The 16,433-nt window shown below is 44.3% G+C and overlaps 1 protein-coding gene across 8 annotated transcripts in view; it reads right to left on the bottom strand.

The window, feature by feature from the left end:
• The window catches only part of ITPR1 (inositol 1,4,5-trisphosphate receptor type 1), a 199,790-nt gene extending 187,245 nt beyond the window's left edge, over positions 1-12,545 (bottom strand). For 5 of the 8 annotated variants that reach the window (XM_083600270.1, XM_083600273.1, XM_083600275.1 and 2 more), the window contains exon 1: positions 12,235-12,543. The gene's annotated coding sequence lies outside the window, so the exon portion shown is untranslated. Of the gene's footprint in view, positions 1-9,187; positions 9,295-12,234 lie in introns of all 8 variants that reach the window. The other 3 variants (XM_083600272.1, XM_083600277.1, XM_083600271.1) reach the window with 2 other exon arrangements.
• Positions 12,546-16,433: the final 3,888 nt, after the last annotated feature.

Here is a 16,433-nt window from a genome sequence, read left to right as displayed (position 1 = left end):
AATAGCCAACTTGCTCAGCCATCTGACACAAAGGTTTCCCAAGCCACAGTTGTGAGAGGGAGAGTGTGGCACTTGCTAGTGGAGAAGCAAGCCCTTCTTCAACCCAGTTTTGTACAGACCAGTCTCCTTTGAACCAGGCAGTATTGGATACAGGGCTGAGTTCTCCCGATCTGAAATGAGATTTCTAATGTTGATAGAGCACCCTTCATTGATCATGCAAGGATATTGTGTAACGGCATTTTGCAATACAGCTCAGCTCTTTGCAAAGTGTAACAGGTTTTCAAGAAGCCAGAAGAGGAACATGCTTATTTTGCCTCTGGGAAGCATGAAAAAAGAAACCCCAGCCGCATTAGTTACTAGCCATAGTTGGCTACCAAGGCCAGGCACAATTGGAGGGTCCCTTATGACGCCTCAGACCCAAGTTTCACAGTACAACTTACTGGGAGAGGCCTAGCTGAGCATCAAAAGAGCTTTTAAAGACTTTGGGCTCAAGTCCACATAGCACTTGATAGGATAGATTACAGTAGTGTACATTGAGGAATATGATCTGAATGCATGCAAATGCTAATAAAGGATCCCAAATGTTAGGTGCCTTCCCTTGCAATATATTCCACATTAAGGGAGACAGACCCCTAACTTTCGTAAGATACACTTGTCCATGCCTAGATTGATACTTCACCCAGGCAAAGGAAGCAGTCATATCGCACAGATGGCTTTCAGGAAAAAGAGAACACTTCTGTAATTTCGTGTGCGTCCCTCTCAACTCCAAATAACAGGGATCTGCCCTGCAGTGAACAAAAGAGAACTGCTATTACAATTCAGAAGGCCCAAACAGAGCCTTTTTTTGCAATCCAATATGAGCAGATTCAGCTTACACAGTGCAATCTGGGATTAAAAAAAATGCAACACTGCTTTATCTGCTATAAATGGCTTGCTTTTCAGCTCATGTTATTGTGTGCTAGCAATTCTAATCCGGCATATAAAAACATTCCACTTAAACACCAATTTTATAACATTAAACCTGCACTGATGCAACAGCAATCCTATTTTTATGCAATAACCCATGATCTTCAATTCATAAGGTCCTCTGCCTTTCATGAGCTATTTGTTGGCAGGGATGAGAGTCATCTCTCTTGCCGTACATTACCTGCAAACAGTGCTTTTTTCTTAAGAAAAAAATGTTTAGGGGTACTCTCATTCTCCTACTCATATTGAAATATTGCCCCTCAATGAGACCAAACTTAGATTCACAAAATGTTTAGGGGTATGCATACCCCTGCGTCCCCCCCAGAAAGAAACACTGCCTGCAAAAGTAACTTGCACAACATGTTGGCTTGTAGGCTCACTGAAGTCATGCATACAAGCACGCTTAGGTACGGTAAATAACCTCAATGCAACTGCAACACATCCTCAGGGTGCTTGAAGCCTAGCAGTCCCAGCATGCAGCAGCACAAATTCTTAAAACAGCTTAATTGCAATAAACTTCAGGCTTACAAGTGTAAAACCAATTACAAAAACATATCTACACACAATGAAATTTCATCAAAACATTTAAAACAGCCATAATTAAGAGGTCTAATAAAACAAGTCTATTAAAACAACATAAGAAAGCAGATAAAACAGCAATTAGATCACAAGGTTAAGATCAGGAGAATGCTTGTTTAAACAGGTGTGTCTTCATGAGCCAGCTGACTGCCAAATAGAAGATTTATAGGGATATACCAGCTGAAAGTTTGTGCCAATATCCCTGCCAATAATTTTACTCATTCAAATGTATGCCAGGACCAGAGAGATTCCATGGACAGGATCTAACCAGCTAGATTGCCTTTCCTCCCCAGCACCTTTTAGCAAATTGGAAGGAAAGGACACATTTTAGAACTCAGCACAAATGTTCACAAACTGATAGATTTTACTTCCCTTCGTCCCTTGATTCACTCAGTGAACCAGATGTGTCCATATCTAAAGATACCAGAAAGCGAAGCAAATGAAGAGTCCTAGAATCTCAAATCATTTTCAGCTGCCTGCCCCTCAGAGATATACAAAGGGTGTCATCCCACTGCTCCCAACCAGGACACTCACTCTTCTCCCGCTAAGCCAAACTTAGTCCCAAGGCATACAATCTATGCACTCCTCTGTCTTTGGGTCCTAACCTCATACAAACAGAAATCTTAATACAGTCTCTTTCACTGAAAACATAAGTACCCATCTTCAGATATGATATCTGCAACCTGAGGGACCCCATTCTAGGTTGGACTAGCCAAGGACCAGTGGGATGGTCAGGCTCTGACAAGAGTTTTTCATCTCTTCCATGCGGCAAGTTGCTTGGTTTAGGCCAGAGATAGACAACTAGGGGTAACAGGTCCTGGCCCAACCTTGATGCACATGAAACTGTTGTTGGGCCCCGGCGGCACATCTATCTTTTAAACAAGGTGTGGTAAAAATGCAGCCCACAGATTCGCACACAAGGAAAAGAAAATGCTTTTCAAAAACTGAGAAGTAGAGATAACCCAACACCTTTTTTGTGTGTTTTATATGGCGCACCCTACTTATTAGCTCCTTAGAGAGCCTACCCAGTTCCAAGAGGGGTTTTTTGTGTGACATCTTTTTGTGGTGGGAATTTTTGTGTGGCATCTTTTAAAAATGAAGAAGCAAAAACCAAAGCTTGGCTTCTGAGCCCCAGTAGACTATCATACATGATGAAGCAAGGGTGCAGACCTGCCTTAGGTGCTCCGAAGTCCTATAATTTAAGTCATTTAAACAAACATTTAAGTTATAAAACAAAGATTACTTTTAAAAAATTGGTGAGCTGCTTTGCGTAGCCTCACTACTAGAACTAACACTGGTTTTGCTCCCCACACATTGAATCTTTTCCCCTCAGTCCAACTTTTTCTGTAGTTAACAAGTTTTTCTATGACGAGAAGTTCAGCGTACATAACGCCTTGCCACACCAAGTATTTTTAGCATGTGCTCCAGCACTAATTGTCAGTACCTGTGAGTCTCAGCCATAGACACCACCGACTAAGCAGAAAACAGGAGTCAAGATAATGCACATTTTGTAGTCACAGGGACAATTCCTTATTTAGAACTTGCAAGCTTGTCAATACCTGAAGATTAGCTTTCAGAACAGAGAAGCCATGCCTGGAATAATAAGAGAACTGTCATCCAGTATAAAGGAAATAGTACTCTTGCTACCAGCAGCTTCCACGATCAACCCAATCATTCAGAGATGTGCTCCCAAGCATTTTGCCAAGTACTCAGGTGCTGCATGTCAACCTTCGTAGAAACTGGAGCTTTCTGCCCCCTAAAACCAGCATTTATCTTGTGATCCCTTGTAGTGCATTGGTGGGGTGGCTGGATGAACTCTTTAATCATATGCTCACACACAAGCCTTTTCTCAACTTGGTCCAAGAAAAACGAGCAGACATCTTTCTTACCACTGTGGTAAAAGGTAAAGGGACCCCTGACCATTAGGTCCAGTCATGACCGACTCTGGGGTTGCGGCGCTCATCTCGCTTTATTGGCCGAGGGAGCCGGCGTACAGCTTCCGGGTCATGTGGCCAGCATGACTAAGCCGCTTCTGGCGAACCAGAGCAGCGCATGGAAATGCCATTTACCTTCCTGCTGGAGTGGTACCTATTTATCTACTTGCACTTTGATGTGCTTTTGAACTGCTAGGTTGGCAGGAGCAGGGACCGAGCAACGGGAGCTCACCCCGTTGCAGGGATTCGAACCGCTGACCTTCTGATTGGCAAGTCCTAGGCTCTGTGGTTTAACCCACAGCACCACCCGCGTCCCTTACCACCGTGGAGTAATCCATTTATTATCATCATCTGGCACCCTACCCACCTTTTTTCAGGGCAGATAAGGCTCTGAAGGAGGTCTATGCTTTCTGGACAGTGGTGATGCCTCAGAGTCCCCTGCACCTTTAACACAGGCAGCAGTCAAAAAATCTCGCGTGCAGACATCCTTTGCATGATGTATTTCTTTTATCTATTTAAACAATCTATGTACCACTTAACTGCAGTCACCCCTGTGTGATTTACAAGGATACAATACAAAAAGCAAATGGCAGTTGAAACTATAAACCCACACTTCAATTAAAATGCTTGCTGGAATATTTAAAGAGCTTTCAGCAGGCCACAGAAGTTCTGCACGGAGGAAGTTGCAACTTAACTGGAAGTCAGTTCCATAAATTTGAGCCCGCAATACTAAATGTGCAGCTCCTGGTGGGATACGAGCCATGCATCTAAGCCACACGGGACCACTAACAGTCATTCACCTGAAGATTTCAGGGATCAGGCTGGGAATATAAGGGACTGGGCAGTCATTGAGTATCCTGGATCCCAATTGTTAAGGGCCATACAAGAACCTTGAGCCTGCCCCAGTAGTGTACAAGTGGCAGCCAGTGCAAAGTTTTGAGCCCCAGTGTTCTGTGCTAGCACTAGTCTGTCCCCATCAAAAATCTAGCCACAGAATTTTGCGCCAGCTGGAGCCTCCAGTCCAGGCACAAGCATACTTCTTATCTATTGGCATAAGAGAAGAGTGATGCTACACAGGGGCTCTCTCTGGTGCAGCTGGCGGAATGTTCAAGGTGGTACCTTACTTTTTCCAAGGCACGCTTTAGCTCATCTTGTGGCACAGCAAATGCGTTCCAGCAAACACACACTGCCGGGAAAGTTAGTTCAGCTATAACTGTCCGTAAAGGGATTCCAGGGAGGGTGGGAAATATACCTCAGACATTCTCAAAGCCTTCCCATGCCCAGCTGCGTTTCACTTTCAAATGGAGACAACATCCTCCTTCCCATTCACTGTGATGCTTTAGAAACAAATAAAGGTGGCGGTACCTAGAGGGACGTGGGTGGCGCTGTGGGTTAAACCACAGAGCCTAGGACTTGCCAATCAGAAGGTCGGCGGTTCAATCCCCGCAACGGGGTAAGCTCCCATTGCTCGGTCCCTGCTCCTGCCAATCTAGCAGTTCGAAAGCACATCAAAGTGCAAGTAGATAAAAAGGTACCGCTCCAGCGGGAAGGTAAATGGCGTTTCCGTGTGCTGCTCTGGTTCGCCAGAAGCGGCTTAGTCATGCTGGCCACATGACCCGGAAGCTGTACACCGGCTGCCTCAGCCAATAAAGCGAGATGAGCGCCGCAACCCCAGAGTCGGTCATGACTGGACCTAATGGTCAGGGGTCCCTTTACCTTTTACCTAGAGTTTAAGCTAGCTGAACCTGCAATTCCAACATGCAAGGGGACTAGTCATGGCATTACTCGGCAGGGAGAGAAAGACACTTTGTATATGCTCAGTAGCAGTGGGAAAATGAGTCAAAAGAGGAGTTCCAAGGCTGAGATCCAGGTCAGATTAAACCCAGCTCACCCGCAAACAGAAACAAAAGAAGCCCTTGTCGATGTTGTCGATTTATTGTCTGTGATACTGCACCCTTTGCCAGCTGCAAGGGTTATGAGTGAGGCTAACTGATTCTTCACCATTGATAGTTGTGGGTCAGCCACATGCACTCTCTCCATCTAACGCACCCTAAGGTTTTATCATGGAATGAATACCAGAACAGATTGCTCCAGTTCAGTTCCCCCCCCCCCCCGAGCTTGCCAAGAAGAATGGCAGGTATACACCAAGTTGTATTCTTCTATGATAGGCTTGGCATTCAAGCAAGCAGAGTAATTAGTTGCCTTGTCCAGCATCCAAAAAGAATGCCATCTTGGATGTAATTTCTGGTGTGCAGAAGACTTCAGTTTGGCAAAGCTACCCATCTCAAATTAGCTCATCTGACTGTACAGCAACCTCACCAAGACTCTCAATCAGCATTTCTCAGACTGTGCAATAGGATGCCACAAGAGGAGCTGAAACGTGCGTTGAAAAATCAAATCACTTTACTAAAGGCATCCATTACTATATGCCCTCAGAACACGGAAGTCCCATTAAGCATCTATCTCCCCATCGTCCTGAGAGAGTGGGAACACTTGCCTCAAGTTTCCCTGGCACAACCCACACTACAACTGACAGAGGCAGGGCATTCAGGAACCTTACATCTGCCCAGAAACAACAAACCTGTCTCCCAACTCATGAGTGACTGGACAAAGAGGAAGATGGGATGCTAGGAGAAAATATTAAGTGGGCTACCTTGCAGTTGCAAAAAGGGGTGCCTATTCATGGCTTTGGATAACTAACTGAAACAGCTCTATCTATATACAGTTTCAGCTATATGCTATCCAAATCCCAAGCACTTAACTCCTCTCTGGTTTATTAACTGTTGCAAATCCAATTGCCGGGCACGAATCTACAATTCTTGCCAATACAAGTGTGCCTTGAAAAAAGAAGTACTGTACAGCCTACACTTTCACTCAGAGCAGAGTGGGAGGGCTCCTCACAGAGCCGATAAAACTGATTACAGAAGATACATAACAGTTAGTCTAGCTTCTCAGGCACCCAGGTAGGAAAGCAATTGCCCTCAAGGCCCACTGTCAACCTGAGGGAACACCTCTTAAGCAAACCTGGACAAATCTAATGGCTTAGGATTCGTTGCTTTTCTTTTGTGGAGACCCTTGGCTTTTAGCTAGGACTCCATACAAAGTCCTAAGCCAAGCTTGCTCAGCTGAAGTGGATAAAAAGCTGTTTCCGTCTCAAAGCTCCACTTGCCTCCTCACACGCATCCTAATTTCCTGCTTTTATTGCACCTTCACTCTCCCGTTTATACCTCACCACTGAGATTTCAGCAGTGGAGAAACACCTGATGTACTTGTTGCTCCATTAACCTGTTGACGATATCCACTTCCAGGGCTTTCATGCAGTCCATGTCTACGTGAGAATTCAGCATGGTTGCTACCACCTAACTGTCTGTCTCCTGCTACAATTACAAGAGCATCACCTATGAGCCTCAGGATGTTTGTAATGACCGGATTTATGTTTCTCACCTAACCACACTGGGTGCCCATGCTTTGCATGTAGAAGGTGGCTGTCCCAGTTCAATCCAGGCCTTGGCATCTCCAGTTTGGCCTAGGATAGACCCCTGCCTGAGATAGCTGCTGCCAATCGGTGTAGCCGAAACTAGGCAAAAGGGATCTGTAGTCTGACTCTGTAGAAGGAAGCTTCCCACGTTCCTAACATCCAGACAAAAATAAAAGTCTCTAACAATTACCAGTAGTACCAGTTTTCTCACTAGGCAGCATACTGCTGTAAATGTTGGGGACCTATCAGAGGAGTAATACACTGATCAATTTAGTGCAGTATTAGTATATTGATTATTATTTTTCCTGTTACAGGTGGGAACTTTTTTGTGTGCTTTCTGGCTCCGGCAGCAAAATATTCTGAGCAGTGTCTGATTAGTCTTTAAAAAGAAGTCAACAGGAAGCTAAAGAACACACAATTGAGAAGTATGTGGCTTTTTTCCCTCCTCAGGCCCAGTTATTGTAGTCCAGGAAACAACTAAATATTTAGACTGTTAGACTAGTTACCAAGACCCTCAGAACTAGCCAGCTGCAACTGCCCATCTTTTGACCATTTAAGACCATCTGCAGCCAAATCTGCAACAACATTCATGTGTGTTTATATAATGCATCCTTTAACTTATGTATCAAGTATTCTTAAAAGCTTGAGAGAAGGGACAATGCACTCTCAAATGACTGTTAAAGAGGCCTATCCTAGCACAAGACTGCACATTCTTAAAAAGGCACCATGGAGGGTGACGGCTGAGGGAGGATTCAAAAAGGAAAAACAGCAATTCAGAAGTACTAGCAATATTCAAAGTAACAGCCTCTTTGCCCAGCCGAGATACAACTTTAATAGTTCTTTTTGAATTTATCTGATACAATGTACCTGGGGATCACTTTAACCCTGTGAACTTACCAGGTAGCTGCCAGGAAATTGCTACCTTTCAGCTTCCCATCTGTATTATGGGACCACAGACTCATTTGCCTTACATGGAAGCAAGACCTACCTTCCAGGGTTGCTTCTTGGGAGAAAAGCAATGACAAAACTAGACAGCATCTTAAAAAGCAGAGACATCACCTTGCCAACAAAAGTCCCTATAGTTAAAGCTATGGTTTTCCCAGTAGTGATGTATGGAAGTGAGAGCTGGACCATAAAGAAGGCTGATCACCGAAGAATTAATGCTTTTGAATTATGGTGCTGCAGGAGTCTCTTCAGAGTCCCATGGACTGCAAGAAGATCAAACCTATCCATTCTTAAGGAAATCAGCCCTGAGTGCTCACTGGAAGGACAGATCCTGAAGCTGAGGCTCCAATACTTTGGCCACCTCATGAGAACAGAAGACTCCCTGGAAAAGACCCTGATGCTGGGAAAGATTGAGGGCACAAGGAGAAGGGGACGACAGAGGACGAGATGGTTGGACAGTGTTCTTGAAGCTACAAACATGAGTTTGACCAAGCTGCGGGAGGCAGTGGAAGACAGGAGTGCCTGGTGTGCTCTGGTCCATGGAGTCATGAAGAGTCGGACACAACTAAACAACAACAACAATATAATGTGCGTGAAGCACTTTGGAAAATAACGTAACACTGACTCAGCTTGCAGGTGACAGAGGAACTCTCAGCGAGAATTGCTCTCCACCATCTCCAACTCTCCATTAAGTCAAGTCAGTTGTTGAATCCGCCCAGCAGCCTACTTCTGCCCACCCCCAAGGGTAGCACCTTGAAATCTGAACAGTGCCCTAAATGGTATGGCGCATGCAACCTTTTCAGAGCCCCACTGTGGTGCAAATATAGCATTTTCCCTCTCCTCCTGAAAATGAAAGAAAGATGCGACGTACACCAGTTTCACCTAACATGTATCTTCTAGTACAGCAGGAGCCAACATGGTGCTTCCTACAGATGTCATGGGACTCCATCTCCTATCAGCCCCAGCCAGCATGGCCAGTGGTGAGGGCTGCTGGGAGCTGTAGTCCAGCAACATGTAGAGGGCACCACAGAAAGTGGCTATGCTTGTCCACTCCTAATTGCAAAGGAAGCTACCTCATTTTATACCAAACACGATAATGTGACTGTTGAAATCGAGCCTTTATCATTATACTCAACCTGCTTTGTGATAGTTCAATCTTTTAGCATAATGTGATCAACAGCTAGAGACTTCACTGTGATGAATTCAGACAGTGAACTCAATGGGGCTTCCTTCTGAATTGACATGCACAGGATTGTATTAATAATGGGTAGGATGCAGTACTGACCAAGTCAATATCCCATTGATTTGAATGTGCAGCCTACAGATCTAGCAAGGTCACTGAAAGTAGACTCCACTCTTGGAAGAGAAGCTTATTCCACCTATCACAAGGATCTAAAAAGTGAATGCGGGGAGAGAGAGAATATTACATTTACAAATGATTAAAGTGGAATATTGATCAGCATTAAAATCCATGCATGCAAATATTGGCTTTGCTTAAATTGAAGTTTTTCTCTACTTCTCCCCATCATCCAAGCAATTTTAGGGATACTTGGAATATAAGGAGACACCCTTTAATAAGCCTTACAAACAGCAATAAAGGGGAGAGGATCACAGCAATTCCCTCAACCTCAACTTGCTCATCTTTAAAATGGAACACCCACACTCATAGGGTTGTTGTGCAGATGTGTTACCTATTGCAACAAACTGTACAACAGCTATAAAGTGCAATGGAATATCATCGCTACAAACATCAGTCTCTTTACCTACAGACTGGAAGACAGCCCAAGAGGCCTGCCGTTTCCTGGTTCCATTCTGGAATTATTTTTGACAAATGAAGTGTTGTGGTGCCTAACAGCTAGGTAAAATAGCAGAAAGAAGTATTAAAGATGGAATTCTGAAATACGGATTGGTGGGAGAGAGAAACGCTTTGCTAAGGAAGAATCAGCATGCCTTGGGCAAAGGGAAGTCCTGCATCACTAGTCTTTTAGATTTAAGTGTGATAAACAGGTTGACTGGATGGTCTTGTACAGCGCATACTTAGGCTGTCAAAAAGTCTGTCACTAAAGGTGAAGTGGCAGTCACTAGATAAGACAGGTACACTTATGCATCAGCAACTGGTCAAAACAAACAAGCAACAGATCATAAAGCATTAAGTGGACAATAATTGCAGTGCAGGAATGTATACTGTGGTGCCCCAGCAAGGATCTGTACTGGTACCAATGCTATTTAATCTGAGTCAGGGTGAACAGCAATATAGCCAAGATGACACCAAATTATACAGATGCAAAGAGCTCTAAATGAATTACTTCATGCTGGCTGAATGGGCAATAGAACAGCAAATGGTGTTTTATATAAGCAACTATAAAGTAATGCACACTCTCAGTCACAAACTTAGGTATGTTATATATTAAGTGCACACAAGCATGTACACATGCAGATGGTATCCATCTGCAATTTTCCAGGAAAGAAATCTTGGGGTCTTGGTGGCAAGCTCAGTGAAAGTATTATTTAAACATCTATAGACCACTTTCAATCTAAAATATCAAGGTGTGCTGTGGCAGTAAACATGGTCAATTCCTTGCTATGTATTATTAATAAAAGGACTGAGAATAAAATCGTCAGTATCATAATGCCCTTATGTAAATATATGGTGGTGCTGCATTTGGAATTTTGTATCCAGTTCCAGCACCCTCATTAATAAAAACTAAACACTACATTAAACACTCCACCACCTGACAAATTATTTCTCATTTTACCTATTGTTTCATTCATTGCCAACAGGTGCAGGTGTAGGGAACAGGTCTCTTAAAGACTACACATATCTCCTTTTCGTCAAACATTCTGTTCCTGCACACTGCATGTACCCAACTGTTCAGCTACCTCCACAGGAGAACTGCACCATGGACTACTGCATGTGTGAACACAACCTGGGTGTTTTGTTTGCTTTTCCCAAGAAGGCATCATTCTGACAGACTTCCACAGCATTAGAACCTCCTACCCCCCAAAAAAACTAGACACCTAAATCTCTAAGCAGGTGCTTCCCAAACCTTTCCCCTCCTATGGGGCACTTGAAAATTGCGGATGATCTTGGCCGACCACTTGATGATTTTTCTGCCTGTTGCAGCAACTGCTATGCACTGTGCTAGACACCGTATGATTTTTAATGGTATTTTTATTGCTTGTTTTATACCATGTATCACAACTTGGATCCCACAGAGTTCAAACTACAATGCAATGCGTGACACATACAAAGCCGTAAAAATACAATTTAAAAACCGATATGAATCTGTAATGTGGGTGTGCTGTGGACCAGCTGAATGAAGTTCATGAGTGGTCCACGGACCACAGTTTTGGAATCCTTGCCCTGAACTAGAGTGAAAGGAATTTTAAGAACCTTAAAAAAGAAGAAAAAAATGAACCCATTAAAACTCCAAAAGGCAACTTCCCACATGCCCTTCCCACATTAACTCGGGCCAATTTCTGTCAGCTTCCTTCCACTCTGTTTGATGCAAAAGCAATCAAGTTAATAACTTAGGAACTCGTGTTGTTCCCCACAAGTCAGAAGTTTGCTGCCAAAAAAACAGACCTACAGAAGGCTAGAGAAGGCTCGGCTCTCGCTTAAGACGACAGCAGAGATCGAGGGGGGAAATCTGCCACGGTTTCCAAGAAATGAAGGCGAGTTTAAAAACGGAAGGGGAGAGGATGTCGAGCCGCAACATCTTGCCGAGACCTTTGGGAATCACCCGTGTTTTAACCCGTCTCTCCCTTTTTTCCGCCCAAACCCCAACCGCACACGCAATCACACCTCTCGGATCCCCGCTCTAACACCCGCCTCCTTATCAGTTTGCTGCATCAGTAGCCATGAAGTTTTAACAAGCCGGGGGACGCCGCCTTTCAAGAGAGGTCGATGCCTTCCCCACATGATTCAAGCAGCATTTTTTTTTCTTCCTGTCGCTGTCAAGAGTTGCAAACTTGGGCGATTGCGGGGGGGGGGGGTGGATTTAGGATTCAAGAAAGGAAGGAAAAGGGAGCCTTATTTGATCTGTTGCTTCTTTCCCCGCCGCCGCCAAAGCCACAATCCCTCCTGTATAAACAGGATCAGGGTGATCTGATAATAAGAAAGGCAAGCCAAAAAAAATATTATTATTTTTTAAATAACAACCACCACCCCCCACCGGAGGAGGTTTGTAAAGGGCTGCAACGAGAAGCTTGCAAACTAAGGCGAGTCCAGGCTGGGCTTTTGAGCCTCCCCCTCCCCTGGAGGGCAAAAGCCAACTTCTGCTGCTTCTGGTCTCTTGTCACTGCCGCCCCCCGCTGCCTTTTGCCTTTTACCTGATTGCATAAGGGGCTCGGCTCGCCCTGGAGCTGGAACGGGTTAGGAGCCGCTTTGTAATCCCATGTTCCCGGAGGAAGCCCTGTTGCCCCTGCCGAGGAGCTCCGTGAGGGATGGAGGCTCGCTAGCCCCCGCTCCGGCTCCCAACCCTCCTCAGCCAAGAGCTGGCTCAGCAGCACATCCACATGGTTACTGCACTTCTCGGGCTCTCTGCGGCTGATTATATAGTCCCCGCCGGCTCCATGGGCAATGTAGTCTCCGCCGGAGAGATCCTGCCGCCCGCTGCTAGCTGGCGGGGCCTCACCGCGGAACTACGATTCCCAGCATGCACCCCGCTCCAAGGGTGGGCTGCTGAGGGAGGCTCGCGGACGGGGCAGTGTTACACTCCCTGTGTCAGATCAAAAGGAATGTGTTGCAAATGAGCGCTGGAAGCCAAAAGTATTTCCTAAGCCGCTATTGGCTGAGCTTTTTTCCTTTATCCCCTCCCCGCTTTCCGCCTGTAAACCAATTGTTTGGCCCAAAAGCAGCCCACCTTCCCTATCTCCAGTGTAGGGAGGGGGTACTCCTGTTTCCCGAAGAAAATGTGTTTCCATTCAGTTTCATAGACATGCTTCCAGAGGAATTTTGTTTGGAGCATTTATTTCCTCGCCCCCCTCCCAATACTTTTTGGAGGCGGTCAACTGTCCTTTGAGCTGTCTTGGAATCAGCCAAGAATTTCAACCATCTGTGACATTAAAAAAGAGAGAGAGTCTGTTTTGGGACAGGATTGAGCAACATGCATATGTAGTATATATTGGAAATCTCCTTGTAATAACTATTATGAAAGGAAGGGGGGGAGTGATGACAGAAAGTCAACTCATTAGTCTAAGGATCAGCCAGATGTAAAAGTACGCAGCAATATGCTGGTTTGTGACAAAGGACATAAAAACACCCCATACTGCTATGAGTTTGTGGCTGGGACCAATAATTAAGGCTTGTGTGTTAAAACTGTGTGTCCGGTTCCCACATGTTAGACTCTCATCAAGACCTGCATGTGTTAGACTGTGTGTAAAACTCCTCTTTCATCCTAGGGAATCAACAAGTGTTAAAAACTAATTAAGTCAGGATAATTTCCTTTTGAGGTGATGGCCTGTGGATGACTCATTAAGACAACAGCAAGGATCAACGATGAATCTCACCTGCCAATGAGTGGGCTCCCTCCCTCCCCACAGAAGATAGTTTAAAAAGACAATGCTGGCATTTTAGGTTAGAGTTTAGGGATTGTGGTTAGGAGTTATGCAACAGAGTTAGTAAACTAGTCTGGAGAGAGAGAGAGCCAGAGCAATATTTGAGAGCAATGGCTGGCATAATGCCAAAGCTGCTGTGGCTATGGAAGACGCCAGAACCTCTGGGAGTTTTAATGCTGCAAACCCCTCCATCACAGGCTCAGGTTGTATATAGGTGTAAATAAACCATATACCATAAGGACACTGCAGTCTCTGCTGTGCCTCATTTCCAAAAGGAAACACAGACCCTGGGTAGGCATGCCTGGTACCCCTAGAATCTTGCACTGCTGTGGAGAAGGATGGTGTTTAACAATGCATTTGAAGCATATCCCCCTCTCTAAAGAATAATGGGGTCTGTAGTTTGTTAAGGTTACTGAGAACTGTAGCTCTGTGAGTTCTCAGGATTGTCTGGGGGAAATTACTGTATGTGGTAATGGATGACTTGCATGAGATGTAAGTGTTGTTAAGGCAGTTGGGAGCAGTGAGCATAGTGCTATTAAATTAAATATACATGTAAATAGGCAATTTCCCAGAAAATGCAATGTGGTCACATCTGATTTCAAAAGAGGAAACTTCTCCCAAATGAGATTGATAAAAAATAAGTTGAAAGGCAAAGTCAAGAGGGTCAAAACACTGTCCTGAAAGAAATGTGGGCTGTGCAATAGTATAGGATTTCAGTTTAATGGGGGTTGCACTGAAAAACTTCCCAATTAATGGGAGGGAGGATGCCATTTGGATTTCCTCCCTCGACTATCAAGACATCTCGGTGCCAACTCTGTCCTGGTTTCTGCTTATAGTATGTTGCTTTACCAGAAGCACGCCAGTCATGTTGGGAGTTCTGCAGGGGATCAGGCTAAGCAGGATTTGACCTTGGAGCAGCAGGCTGTGGTTGATTACCTTAATTTCCAGCAAAGGTTTTATGGTTACAATCCACCAACCACTGGCACTAATAATGCACAGCACTTCCACTAACCCATGCAATCAACAGATCTAATCCCATTTAAATGCAAGCTTGATGGTTTAAGTGGTTTGTCAATGGCATCGTAAACCCCCTTAAATGGTTTTTGACTAACACTGCACAGTGTGAAGCAATGGGGAAAGTTACTTTTATTAGCAATAGCAATGGGCACATTGTTGAATTTCTTTGAAGTTTGCAGAACTGTTTTGGAGTCCTTGTCCCAAGTAGTGGGACAAGGTCACTGAACTTATGTACCACAGGAAGTAGTGTGTTAAGATTCAGCCTTTGTTTATATTCACATTTGCACCAGTGATGCACTGGGTGGCTTCAGTTAGGATGGGCTGAAGCCTTGGAGAACTTCTCCTTGGGAAGATAGACAAACTGAACAATCCTAGATGTGCCTATAGCTTGACCCAGCATAAGACATCTAGGTTTAAACCAGAGCTTTCAAGCTCTACAAGGGGCAAGCTACAGTTCCCATGATTCTTTTGGAGGAAACAATGAATGTTAAAGTGCGCTTTCAATGTATGGTGTGGATGATCAAAGTTGATGTAAAAATGGATTTCCTGCATCTGTAGCAGATAGGGTTAGATTACCCTGAAGAAACCTTCTAGCTCTATTATCCTCTTACCAGGGAGTAAGTTCCATTGAATGCAATGGGGTTTATGTGTGAGTAGATATACGTGAACTATGTAATAATAGTAAAGCACTTCATATGCTGCAAAGGGCTACTAGAATATTAGTGCATTTATATGAAGTTCATGTCTTATTTTAAAATGTTCTTTATTTCATTTTTGCAGCCCTACAAACTTCTTGTGGTTGGCAACCCAAGGAGCAGTGCTTGTTTTTTAAAATGGAAATCCTTAACAAATACTTCCCCACCCTTCTATATTATTGAAATCACTCTGACCTTACGTAGCTGCAGAGGTTTTTTGTTTAAAGGGGGAGTTGTAACTAAACAAGGTTATGTAACAGCCAACATCCATCAGTTGGAATTTACTGTTGTTTAAAAGTGTATTTTATTCAAAAATCCCACTAATAGGATTAGATACAGTTCCCATTAGCAATCTTATTACTACTTGTTCACAGTACTCAGATCCCAACTTAGTTTCCCACAGGCAAGGGAAGAAGGAACATGCTCGTTTGTTTAAAAATTTCCCACTGGCATTCTTTCTTAAACAAGCATTTAAATATATAGTACATTCACACACAGCCTGGCTTATTCTATGTAGTTTCACCAAAGCAGATACACTGAATGAAATGTGCTCATGTTCCCTTGTGTCTTCCCCAGGACTCTTCAACCTCGGGGCCCCAGATGTTGCAATACAATTCCCATCGTCTCTCACTCACCCTTGGCTATACTGGTTGGGGATTATGGTAGTTCAGCAAAATCTGGTGATCCAAGGACACTGACAACAGGCTAGGTGTGCAAAGTGCTTTGTCTTCAAGGTTCCCACCAGTAGAGTTCTTCCCAATGGGCTCTAACTGTGCACAATCTGCCATAGCTGTCAACTTTTCCCTTTTCTTGCGAGGAATCCTATTTGGAATAAGGGAATTTCCCTTGAAAAAAGGGAAACGTTGACAGCTATGTCTGAGACTAGAAAAAATATTCCCCCATACCGTGCAGCCCCCTCATCTAATTAACAGCATCCCTGGATAGGATTTGCATATGGGGGTGGTATGCTGTGATTATGCCCTATCCTATACTCTACTGTAGCGATATGTAGAGCAGAGGAACAAAAGAGGAGCCCTACTGGACCAGATCAAAGACCCCTCTAGTCTAGCATCCTTTTCTTATAGTAGTCAACTGGATGCCTGTGGGAAGTCCACAAGCAAGCGGGACCTGAGTGCAACAGCACTCTTCCCATGTGTAATTCACAGCAACTGGTAATCAGAGGCATACCAACTCTGAAGTATACAGCCATTGTGTCTTGTAGCTATTGATAGCTTTATTCTCCATGAATTTGTCTAAGCA

The sequence above is a fragment of the Podarcis filfolensis genome (genome assembly GCF_964270895.1).
Source record: "Podarcis filfolensis genome assembly, chromosome: 2".
Classification (NCBI taxonomy): domain Eukaryota; kingdom Metazoa; phylum Chordata; class Lepidosauria; order Squamata; family Lacertidae; genus Podarcis; species Podarcis filfolensis.
This window is presented reverse-complemented; position numbering and strand designations above follow the sequence as displayed.